The sequence below is a fragment of the Oncorhynchus tshawytscha genome, linkage group LG21 (assembly GCF_018296145.1).
Source record: "Oncorhynchus tshawytscha isolate Ot180627B linkage group LG21, Otsh_v2.0, whole genome shotgun sequence".
Lineage (NCBI taxonomy): Eukaryota > Metazoa > Chordata > Actinopteri > Salmoniformes > Salmonidae > Oncorhynchus > Oncorhynchus tshawytscha.
Window position 1 is genome coordinate 7,927,632 of NC_056449.1, and position 13,755 is coordinate 7,941,386.

The following is a 13,755-nucleotide window of genomic DNA, read 5'->3' on the forward strand; positions in this document are numbered from 1 at the left end:
CCAAATATTAAGTTCTGCTTTTCTGATGTATCAAATACTTATGTCATGCAATAAAATGCAAATTAACTACTTAAAAATCATACAATGTGATTTTCTGGATTTTTGTTTTAGATACCGTCTCACACAGTTGAAGTGTACCTATGATACATATTACAGACCTCTACATGCTTTGTAAGTAGGAAAACCTGCAAAATCGGCAGTGTATCAAATACTTGTTCTCCCCACTGTATATATATATATATGTATATATATATACACATACCAGCTTTCACATGTTCTGAGCAAGGAACTTAAACGTTAACTTTTTTGCATGGCACATATTGCACTTTTACTTTCTTCTCCAACACTGTGTTTTTGCATTATTTAAATCAAATTGAGCATATTTCATTATTTATTTGAGACTAAATAGATTTTATTTATGTATTATTTTAAGGTAAAATACAAGTGTTCATTGTTCATTCAGTATTGTTGTAATTGTAATATAATATATATGTAACTGTACTGTGTGTGTGTATATATGTGTGTATATATATATATATATATATATATATATACAGACACACACACACAGTACCAGTTAAATGTTTGGACACACCGACTCATTCCAGGGTTTTCCTGATGAAACCTTAAAGTAGCCACCCTTGCCTTGATGACAGCTTTGCACACTCTTGGCATTTTCTCAACCAGCTTCATGAGGGAGTCACCTGGAATGCATTTCAATTAACAGGTGTGCCTTGTTAAAAGTACATTTGTGGAATGTCTTACCTTCTTAACCTTTTCAAACCTACCAACACACGGGTGTGATCGTTCAACAGTGGTCCCTGTAGCTTACAATCAAACTGCTGTGATTAGAATGCGTATTTAGAATGTCCAGTTTCAATTGACGCAACAGTCAGCATTTGAGCTGGCCACACTGTTTGGACAAACACAGTCCTTACAAAGTTATGTCCAGAATGTGAGCAGTTTATTTTCGGATGCAATGTTCAGACATTCACAGAAGTAGCTACAGCATAACACAATCATCCAAATCGGAAAAATGTGGGCTACATTTGTCCTAGCGCTAACTGAGGAAAGATTGACGTAACACAAGCAGTCATATTTGTATAACTCTCGGCTGACATAAACTACAATATGAATTAGCAAATTGCAATAAATATTTATAATTAATCACATCACGGGTGAGCTCACCATTGATCAAAATATTTGAGTAAAACACTTTCTAGAAATCGAAAGTAATCCGACGATGGGTAGTTTGTGCACAGATGGGTAGTTTGTGGCAGATTACGTGACACCCAGAATGCATTGTATAATGACAACAAACATGGCACCACACATAGCTGGCAAATAGCTTAGCTCATTATAATCAGTACAACCTTCAAAAAAGTATTTTACACACATGATAGGTGTCCATTACAATATATGCATTAAGAGGAATGCATCATTTGTCACCAGTAATTGAAAATGTGAATAACACTGCAAATACATTAAGCTCCAAATATACATACACTGTAAAGTCCATGGAGAATAAGAGTGACTCCTCCCAGCTGCCCACTGCACTGAGGCTAGGTAACACTGTCACCACCGATAAATCCACGCTAATCGAGAATTTCAGTAAGCATTTCTCTACGGCTGGCCATGCTTTCCTCCTCGCTACTCCAACCCCGGCCAACAGCTCCGCACCCCCCGCAGCTACTTACCCAAGCCTCCCCAGCTTCTCCTTCACCCAAATCCAGATAGCAGATGTTCTGAAAGAGCTGCAAAACCTGGACCTGTACAAATCATCTGGGCGATACAATCTGGACCCTCTCTTACTAAAATTATCCGCCAACATTGTTGCAACCTATTACCATTATTACCAGTCGGTTCAACCTCTCTTTCGTATCGTCCGAGATCCCTAAAGATTGGAAAGCTGCCGCGGTCATCCCCCTCTGCAAAGGGAGTGACACTCTAGACCCAAACTGTTAAAGACCTATATCCATCCTGCCCTGCCTTTCTAAAGTCTTCGAAAGCCAAGTAAATAAACAGATCACTGACCATTTCGAATCCCGTACCTGTGCAATCCATTTTTTTGAAGCTGGTCACGGGTGCACCTCAGCCACGCTCAAGGTACTAACCAATATCATAACCGCTATTGATAAAAGACAGTACTGTGCAGCCATCTTCATCGACCTGGACAAGGCTTTCGACTCTCTCAATCACCGTATTCTTATCGGCAGACTGAACAGCCTTGGTTTCTCAAATTACTGCCTCGCCTGGTTCACCAACTACTTCTCAGACAGAGTTCAGTGTGTCAAATTGGAGGGCCTGTTGTCGGGACCTCTGGCAGTCTCTATGGGGGTACCACAGGGTTCAATTCTTGGGCCGACTCTTTTCTCTGTATATATCAACGATTTCGCTCTTGCTGTGGGTGATTCCATGATCCAGCTCTATTCAGACAACACTATTCTGTATACATCTGGCCCTTCTTTGGACACTGTTTTAACTAACCTCCAAAGGAGCTTCAATGCCATTAAACACTCCTTCCGTGGCCTCGAACTGCTCTTAAATGCTAGTAAAACTAAATGCATGCTTTTCAACTGTTTACTGCCCACACCCACCTGCCCGACTAGCATCACTACTCTGGACGGTTCTGACTTAGAATATGTGGACAACTACAAATACCTAGGTGTCTGGCTAGACTGTCGACTCTCCTTCCAGACTCATATTAAACATCTCCAATCCAAAATTAAATCTAGAATCGGCTTCCTATTTCGCAACAAAGCCTCCTTCACTCACGCCGCCAAACATACCTTCGTAAAACTGACTATCCTACCGATCCTCGACTTCAGCGATGTAATTTACAAAATAGCTTCCAATACTCTACTCAGCAAACTGGATGCAGTCTATCACAGTGCCATCCGTTTTGTCACCAAAGCCCCTTATACCACCCACCACTGCGACCTGTATGCTCAAGTCGACTGGCCCTCGCTACATATTCGTCGCCAGACCCACTGGCTCCAGGTCATCTATAGGTCTATGCTAGGTAAAGCTCCGCCTTATCTCAGCTCACTGGTCACGATAACAACACCCACCTGGAGCACGCGCTCCAGCAGATATACTCAACTGGTTATCCCCAAAGCCAACACCCCCTTTGGCTGCCTTCCCTTACAGTCCTCTGCTGCCAATGACTGGAACAATTTGCAAAAATCGCTGAAGCTGGAGACTTATATTTCCCTCACTAACTTTAAACATCAGCTATCTGAGTAGCTAACTGATCGCTGCAGCTGTACATAGCCCATCTGTAAATAACCCATCCAATCTACCTACCTCATCCCCATATTGTTTTTATTTACTTTTCTGCTGTTTTGCACACCAGTATTTGTACTTGCACATCATCATCTGCTCATCTATCACTCCAGTGTTAATTTGCTAAATTGTAATTACTCCGCTACTATGGCCTATTTATTGCCTTACCTCCTCACGCCATTTGCACACACTGTATATATTTCTTTTTTTCTATTGTGTTATTGACTGTACGCTTGTTTATTCCATGTGCAACTCTGTGTTGTTGTTTGTGCCACACTGCTTTGCTTTATCTTAGCCAGGTCGCAGATGTAAATGAGAACTTGTTCTCAACTGGCCTACCTGGTTAAATAAATGTGAATTAAAAAACATATACGTACATACTGTATGCCCCTGTAGTAGAAACAACAACACGATATACGGAAAATAAGGAACTTACTTTGATAGGAACGCACACATGTCCAAAGTTATTAACAACATAAACAACAAGGAAGGCAAAGCGAACGCCAGTAAGAATATGTTCAAATTCTGGCAAGACTGCTCAAATAGATGCATCCTTGAGCTGCACAAACATGAGTGATGTGCGGTGGGCTCTCCTGAAAGAGAGAAGTTCATCCAGCTCTGTAAAGCCTCAAACATAAATTGTCCGCAAATGCTGAATGTGAATCAATGAGGAGGTGGAACACACCTCAATTCAAACTGTTGTTAAAAAATACAACTTGTTCGAAAATAAACAACTCACGCTGGGGCGACCGTTAGAGGCATTTGGAACTCATATGAAAAGGTTAATGCATTTGAGCCAATCAATTGTGTTGTGACAAGGTAGGTGTGGTATACAGAATATAGCACTATTTGGTAAAAGGCCATGGCCATATTATGGCAAGAACAGCTCAAATAAGCAAAGAGAAATGGCAGTCCATCATTACCGTAAGACATGAAGGCCAGTCAATCCGGAAAATGTCAAGAACTTTGAAATTATCTTCAAGTGTAGTCGCAAAAACCATCAAGAGTTTGATGAAACTGGCTCTCATGAGGACCACCACGGGAAAGGAAGACCCAGAGTTACCTCTTCTGCAGAGGATGAGTTCATTACGGCTATCAGCCTCAGAAATTGCAGCCCAAATAAATGCTTCACAGAGTTCAAGTAACAGACACATCTCAACATCAACTGTTCAGAGGAGACTGAATCAGGCCTTCATGGTCAAATTACTGTTCTTTGGTCTGATGAGTCGAAATTTGAGATGTATGGTTCCAACCGCTGTGTCTTAGTGAGACGCAGAGTAGGTGAACGGATGATTTCTGCATTTCAAATCAAATCAATTTGATTTGTCGCATACACATGGTTAGCAGATGTTAATGTGAGTGTAGCAAAATGCTTCTGCTTCTAGTTCCGACAATGCAGTAATATCCAACGAGTAATCTAACCTAACAATTTCACAACAACTATCTTATACACACAAGTGTAGAGGAATGAATAAGAATATGTACATAAACATATATGAATGAGTGATGGTATAGAACGGCATAGGCAAGATGCAGTGGAAGGTATAGAGTACAGTATATACATATGAGATGAGTAATGTAGGGTATGTAAACATTATATGAAGTGGCATTGTTTAAAGTGGCTAGTGATACATTACATCAAGATGGCAAGATGCAGTAGATGGTATATAGTACAGTACATACATATGAGAAGAGTAATGTAGGGTATGTAAACATTATATGAAGTGGCATTGTTTAAAATGGCTAGTGATACATTTATTACATACATTTTTCCATTATTAAAGTGGCTGGAGTTGAGTCAGTATGTTGGCAGCAGCCACTCAATGTTAGTGATGGCTGTTCAACAGTCTGATGGCCTTGAGATAGATGCTGTTTTTCAGTCTCTCGGTCCCTGCTTCGATGCACCTGTACTGACCTCGCCTTCTGGATGATAGCGGGATGAACAGGCAGTGGCGCAGCTGCGCCTTCTTCACAACGTTGTCTGTGTGGTTGGAAAATTTCAGTTTGTCCGTGATGTGTACACCGAGGAACTTAAAACCTTCTACCCTCTCCACTACTGTCTCATCGATGTGGATAGGGGGGGTGCTCCCTCTGCTGTTTCCTGAAGTCCACGATCATCTCCTTTGTTTTGTTGACGTTGAGTGTGAGGTTATTTTCCTGACACCACACTCCAAGGGCCCTCACCTCCTGCCTGTAGGCCGTCTCGTCGTTGTTGGTAATCAAGCCTACCACTGTAGTGTCGTCTGCAAACTTGATGATTGAGTTGGAGGTGTGCATTCCCACGCAGTTGTGAGTGAACAGGGAGTAAAGGAGAGGGCTGAGTACGCACCCTTGTGGGGCCCCAGTGTTGTGGATCAGCGGGGTGGAGATGTTGTTACCTACCCTCACCACCTGGGGGCGGCCCGTCAGGAAGTCCAGGACCCAGTTGCACAGGGCGGGGTCGAGGCCCAGGGTCTCGAGCTTGATGACGAGTTTGGAGGGTACTATGGTGTTAAATGCTGAGCTGTAGTCGATGAACAGCATTCTCACATAGGTATTCCTCTTGTCCAGATGGGTTAGGGCAGTGTGCAGTGTGATTGCGTCGTCTGTGGACCTATTGGGGCGGTAAGCAAATTGGAGTGGGTCTAGGGTGTCAGGTAGGGTGGAGGTGATATGGTCCTTGACTCGTCTCTCAAAGCGCTTCATGATGACGGAAGTGAGTGCTATGGGGCGATAGTCATTTAGCTCAGTTACCTTTGCTTTCTTGGGAACAGGAACAATGTAGGCCCTCTTGAATCATGTTGCACAGCAGACTGGGACAGGGAATGATTGAATATGTCCATAAACACACCAGCCAGCTGGTCTGAGCATGCTCTGAGGACGCGGCCGGGGATGCCGTCTGGGCCTGCAGCCTTGCGAGGGTTGACACGTTTAAATGTTTTACTCACATCGGCTGCAGTGAAGGAGAGCCCGCAGGTTTTGGTAGCGGGCCGTGTCAGTGGCACTGTATAGTCCTCAAAGCGAGCAAATAAGTTGTTTAGTCTGTCTGGGAGCAAGACATCCTGGTCCGCGACGGGGCTGGTTTTCCTTTTATAGTCCATGATTGATTGTAGACTCTGCCACATACCTCTCGTGTCTGAGCCGTTGAATTGCGACTCTACTTTGTCTCTATACATTTGTGGTTCCCACCATGAACCATGGAGGAGGAGGTGTGATGGTGATTTATTTAGAATTCAAGGCACACTTAACCAGCAAGGCTACCACAGCATTATGCAGCAAAACGCCATCCCATCTGGTTTGCGCTTAGAGGGACTATCATTTGTTTTTCAACAGGACAATGACCCAACACACCTCCAGGCTTGAAAGGGCTATTTGACCAAAAGGAGAGTGATGGAGTGCTGCATCAGATGAGTTGGACTGCACAGTGAAGGAAAAACAGCCAACAAGTACTCAGCATATGAGGGAACTCATTCAAAACTGTTGGAAAAGCATTCCAGGTGAAGCTGGTTGAAAGAATGCCAAGAGTGTGCAAAGCTGTCATCAAGGCAACGGGTGGCTAGGGTGGCTACTTTGAAGAATCCAAAATCTAAAATCTATTTTGATTTGTTTAACACTTTTTTGGTTGCTACATGATTCCATATGTGTTATTTCCTAGTTTTGATGTCTTCGCTATTATTCTACAATGTATTCTACGATTTAAAATAAAGAAAATCCCTTGAATGAGTATGTGTGTGCAAACTTTTGACCTGGTACTGTATATATACACAGTATCTTTTCCGTTTGTATGAACTCCACAGGGTGTGATTCCGTTTGGCCTACAGTAGAATAGGGAGTGAGGGCTGGATCAGGATAAAGGGAGTGAGGGAGAGGATAAACGATAGAGGGATGAAAGACCATGGAGAGCCTCTTGGGAAGACGAGCGATTGAACAGAATGAACGGGTGAGAAATGAAATCCACGGAGGTGAAATTTTATTCTGCATGTAATTGAAGAATAGCAGAGATAAACAGAGGGCATTTCAGTCCACATGCTGGAGAATAAACCCCAGTGGCTTATGGGAAAATATGCGTCTGATGCAATGAGAAAGCCTCTAGTTCTTACAGAGAGAGAGACAGATACAGAGAGAGAGAGAGGCCCCAAAGCCCAATTGAAGAGTCCTATTGCTTTCAGAGCATGAATATTCATCACTGACCGACTCTCCTGGAAGCAAAATACACACACACACACACACACACACACACACACACACACACACACACACACACACACACACACACACACACAGTGAAGAGGAAATGGGTAAACAGCACATGTGCGCACACACACCAACTAACAGAAGCACACACCCTCCACACACAGTGGCTTTGACCAGAATATCGTTTTCTCAAGGTTTTGCTCAAAGCAAAGTAGCAAACTACTTTAAAAGAAGATTTAAAGAATGCTAAATACATTCTTATGCATGGCCTTTTGGGAGGCAGCTTCCAAGCGAAAGAGAAGTTTACTCTATTGAGGGACAGGGGGCACAACTAGATAATCTAGAGTGAAGCTCGACTAAAGTATGGCAATAGAAAATATGAGCAAACAGTTAAAACACATCTGCTAGCAGAGACATATACACACACACACACACACACACACACACACACACACACACACACACACACACACACACACACACACACACACACACACGCACGCACGCTATGGTCCTTAGGACACATTTACCGCAGGTGAGATATGAGGGCTGACATTTATAATACACCCACACACACGCGCACACACCGCCTGTTGAGTCGGCTGTAATCGTTTGTCACAGCAGAGTTATGGGCCGTGACATTTATAACCATCATAATAGGCAGAAGAGAGGTACTTCAATATTTGAAGAGGGAGAGATGTCTGAACATCGCATATCTACCTCAGGTCCCCTGGGACACATGATATTACAGTTTGATGAGACGCGGAAACACACACACACACACACACACACACACACACACACACACACACACACACACACACAGTGTGGACTGATATCCTGTCCGCTCTGTCCCAGAGCAGCTTATTGGCTCTGTTAGAATAACAGACCGTTTCATTACATTAAATCAACCGTCTCCCCTACCGTCTCCTCTATCACCAGAAAAAAAACACGCTATCTAACGGTTAACCAAGCACTTGTTACCGTCGCCGCCGCCCGGGACCCCCAAGGTCACTCACCGAATAATTACGCCCACAGAAAACAAAAACACACACTCAGAGAAACTAAATGCAAACGTTATACAGCAACACAGAACGAAATGAGAGCAGTGAGATAGAGACAATGTGGTAAAGCTCAGTGGTCCAGACAGATTGACACAAACCAGAAGGTAGTCCTGTACATGCATAAACTGCACAAACTAATGGATGTTCTACACTGAGTGTACAAAACATTAGGTCTTTCCATGACATACACTGACCAGGTGAATCCAGGTGAAAGCTATAATCCCTAATTGACGTCACCTGTTAAATCCACTTCAATCAGTGTAGGTGAAGGGGAGGCGGCAGGTTAAAGAAGGATTTTTAAGCCTTGAGACAATTGAGACATGGATTATGTGTGTCATTCAGAGGGTGAATGGGCAAGACAAAATATTTAAGTGTCTTGAAATGGGGTATGGTAGTAGGTGCCAGGCGCACTGGTTTGTGTCAAGAACTGCAACGCTGCTTCTTTTTTCACGCTCAACAGTTTCCTGTGGAAACAATGGTGCACAACCCAAAAGACATCCAGCCAACATCCAGCCAACAACGACAAAATTGTGGGTGGGAAGCATTGGAGTCATAGTGGGCCAGCATCCTTGTGGAATGCTTTCGACACCTTGTAGAGTCCATGCCCTGACAAATTGAGGCTGTCCTGAGGGCAAAAAAATGTGTGTGGGGGGGTTGCAACTCCATATTAGGAAGGTGTTCCTAATATTTTGTACACCACTCTCGTGGTTTTGCACAAACACACACACACACACACACACACACACACACACACACACACACACACACACACACACACACACACACACACACACACACACACACACACACACACAGTAGACAGTAAACAGTAAACAGACTACCACCAGAGCTTCACAAATTAAGGGCCAGAGTACACTGGAATGCTGCAAAATTCCCAGGATGCATCTCTCTGACCCAGGAACCCAGAGGTGTCAAGAATCCACCAATCAGTGAAGTCAATGTGACCTCTATAACCATGAGGTCAAAGGGCAGTGAATCTTATAGGAATGGATGGTGTCATTTACCCAGAAGACCTTGCGAAGGCGGGTCAGAGTGAGAGGAGGGCGTGACAGCATTTAACTAATTAGCAGTTGAGTGAGAAGACAGGGCCCAGACCCCTGGCTCTGACTAGCTCTGTAATCTTGGCTTCCAGTGCAGGGTGAAGGCTGAGTGAAGGCTGGGTGAAGGCTGTTTGACTAGAAGTGTTGCAATGAAAGGGAAGATTAGCTTTGTTCTTATACACTGAGCTTTGATCGACGATCCTTCAGCTTTCTACAATTACCTCAGAGAAATAACGTGACCCCAGAACACAAACAGACCACCTCTGTGTGTGTGTGTGTGTGTGACCGTTAACACCTGACTCTTCTGAGTCATCCTTTAATAATACAATTCACCAGAAACACACACACACACACACACACACTAACTGATGCAACCTGTCTGCGTAGGCTATGTTCAGACCTTATATACAGTATATACAGTGATAGCCTCTTCCTATAATTGCCCAGAGAGGTTGTAGTTTCAGTACGGCTGCCAACATCTGATGTTCTCTCTCTAGAGTGCAATCCATTTATCTGATCCATAGTGTGTGTGTGTGTGTGTGTATGTGTGCATAAACTGTAAATCGATGTCCACCTGATTAACACACACCTCTTCATGTATGCATATGGAGTCGTTTTTCTTGTTCCTCTCTTTCTTTTTTCTTTTTTCTTTTACCCCGTTTTCTCCCCAATTTCGTGGTATCCAATTGTTTAGTAGCTACTATCTTGTCTCATCGCTACAACTCCCATATGGGCTCGGGAGAGACGAAGGTTGAAAGTCATGAATCCTCCGATGCACAACCCAACCAAGCCGCACTGCTTCTTAACACAGCGCGCATCCAACCCGGAAGCCAGCCGAACCAATGTGTCGGAGGAAACACCGTGCACCTGGTAACCTTGGTTAGCGTGCACTGCGCCCGGCCCGCCACAGGAGTCGCTGGTGCGCGATGAGACAAGGACATCCCTACTGGCCAACCCCTCCCTAACCCGGGCGACGCTAGGCCAATTGTGCGTCGCCCCACGGACCCCCCGGTCGCGGCAGGTTACGACAGAGCCTGGGCTCGAACCCAGGGTCTCTGGTGGCACAGCTGGCGCTGCAGTACAGCGCCCTTAACCACTGCGCCACCCTGGAGGCCCGTTCCTCTCTTTCTGTCTCTGTCTGAATGTGCCTGAGAAAACAGATGTCCTTGTCTGTTTATCTGTCTGTTTGCAATCTGTCCCCTCTCCTATTGGACAGTGAGTGGCTAGGACTCTTCTTATGCCCGTCTAGTTCCATTCACAACACAGCAGTGCACCCTGAGACAGCCTCCTATTAAAGAGCAGGCTGACATGCTGTCAGGGAGGTAGCAGACTGGTGTAGAGGTCAACAGGGGTCACACCTACAGCCTGTAGCACGCAACGTCTGGAATTACTGCCTCTGCCCCACTGAGCCCTCTAGTTTCCATTCGCCCTGTGTTAATTAAACAGGACCAGAGCCGCTGAGCTGTGGTGGAGCTGTGAGCCGTAGGCCATTCTGGCTCAGGGCTGAATGTTCTTCCTCCAGAGGCAATGCTGTGCTGGGGATTCAGCCACCACCATTCTGGCTCCAACATCATTCCAGTTGCAGGGCGCTGATCAGCAGCCAATATGAATTCTGTCTAAAGTCATTTACTGTTTACTTCTGGTGTCTTTCCCTCTCTTTCTCAATCACTCATGTGAACTGAGGGTCTGTGACCAACGGGGTGAAAGTTAAACGGCAATAACAGCCCAATTATTGTCGGTGAGGTGTACCTCTGCATTGGCCTGAATAAACCAGGAAGTTCCATCAAATATTCAACAGGGTCTTGGCGTCAAATTCTTACTAAGTGAACTATGTCTATCTGTTATGTCTATCTCCCTCCCTATTTTTCTATGTTGTGCCTCATTTTACTACTTTACTCATTGTCTGTTTGTGTGTGTATATATATATATATATATATATATATATATATATATATATATATATAAATATAACTAACCCATTTGTTTGAGTATGTACCACATGTAGCAGGCTGTTCCAACCCATTAGGAACACACTTTCTCTCTCCTGTCTTTGAAGTCTTTCAGTGATATCTGTTGAATGTCAATTCAAAAGACAAGTGTAACCCGGAACAAAGGCAGAATCCAAAGACAACACAACCACACACCCCCCTTTTCCCCGACACACCCATACACATACACCCTTTGATTAAAAATGGTTGTGACCAGTATGTTCTAGTCATTAGTGTCTAGTCCGCCCTCCTGTAGAGAATAGCCATGTAAGGACCTGAAATTCAAAAGAACCATATGAAAATAAATGAGCCTGATAAGTATTCCCTGCCGTGTTCTGTGTAATGCACACATAGGTTTCTGATGCTCCACGAGAGCCGGGAGCTAAAATGCACATCTAAAAAACACATTTTCTTCTCATGTTAGCATACACACACACATGCTGATATTACTGTTGAGATATGTGCTTTTTCTGTGCAGGTCACACTAGATTAAATACGGCATGTTTTATGTTCAAGAAATGAATTCAATCTAACCAATTAAACTTAGTCAATGCACACAACATTACTGATCTGAAGGCGTGTTTGCCGATGCTAAACACTAACACTCCAAGAGGATGTTGGCCTATGCCAGGTCATGCTACGCTTCTTCTCCATATTAGTCCCTGCTTTCACACTGCTTATTACTAACTACTACATCAGTGGCGGCCGGTACCATTTAAGATGAGGGAGGACGATTCTTTTTTTTAATGAGCATTGCCTTATTGCTATTACAGCATATTCCATTCACCCAGCTCAATGTAACATCGATAGGTTTAGGCTACTACATGATACTTGAATTGTACCTATACCCATCATGAGGTTGCGACAACCTAGCCTATGAATGAAAGTTTACAACAAAGTTTACAACGTTTTACAATGTGACAGACAGTACCACTTTCAATATCGCCTTGATCACTCTTGCCTGCATCTAGCTCATCTAGGGTGTAAATCATTAGTCCAACAGTGCAAACAAGAGTTTCTATTGGAGTTTCTATTGGACAAATTCAGGTATGTTATCCCTGTTCTGTTTTGTTTGCTTCCATTTGAACAGAATCGGCAGGAATGAATACCCCTCTGATCACATGCAAACACAGTTCACTTTCATAGCAGCCACATACAAACAGCATGATCACTTGTATAATTCATTGTCACATCTATGCGCTCTCCCCTCCTCTCACCTTTTCCCTTCGTTTGTGGACTTCAGTGCACAACACATCAGCTGTCTGTGACCAGGCGGAAAAACCTTTCCAAGCCAAACATTTATATCATAACTGTTAACCGCTACACACAGCCTACATCATTGTCACCATATTAGCTAACGTCATACTAGTCAACAGAGCTACTAGAACTAACGTGTTCGTAAACCCACTACAATCATGCAGTACAGTGTACAGTCAGCAAGCAATTTAGCAGGCCCTGGCAATTAATAAACTAATAAAACCAAAAGCTTACCTTAACTTGGAAGAGTTCCAGTGTTGGATAGCCATAGCCAGCTAGCTAACATAGCACCCCTCTCTGCTTGAGAGGGGTGTTTGAGTAGACTAAACTAGCAAGCTGCATTCGCTAGTTAAGTGAAAGTGAGAGAAAAAAAACATGGAGATATAGCTAGCTCTCTCTCTCTTTCATCTTAATTTTTTAAGAAATACATTTGTTAAAAACTGTTCCACTATTGTCTTTATGTCTCTGAGTCAAATATTCACCACATGTTATGCACTGCAGTGCATGCAGCTGGAGCTTATGCTTTCAGTACTAGATTCATTCTCTGATCATTTGATTGGATGGACAACATATCAGTTTATGCTGCAAAAGCTCTGATAAGTTGGAGGACAAGCCAGAATGTTGTAATAATTACTGTGTAATTCTATGGAACGGGTGAGAACCATGAGCCTCCTAGGTATTTTATTGAAGTCAATGTACCCAGAGGAGGATGGAAACTAGCTGTCCTCCGGGTACACCATGTTGCTACCCTACAGAGTGCTGTTGAGGCTATCGTAGGCCTCCATTGCAAAACAGTGTGTTTGAATCAATTGACGTGAATAATATTTTGTATAGTTTTATCTAAAAAGGACAACTTTTTTAATGTTTCACAATTAAAAAAAAAAAGAAATTCACTGGAGGATGGTCCTCCCCTTCCTCCTCTGAGGA

The 13,755-nt window shown here is 43.6% G+C and overlaps 1 protein-coding gene across 2 annotated transcripts in view; it reads right to left on the reverse strand.

Moving 5' to 3' along the window:
• The window catches only part of LOC112220822 (testican-1), a 297,048-nt gene that overhangs the window by 103,767 nt on the left and 179,526 nt on the right, over window positions 1-13,755 (reverse strand). The gene's annotated exons all lie outside the window — the stretch shown is intronic.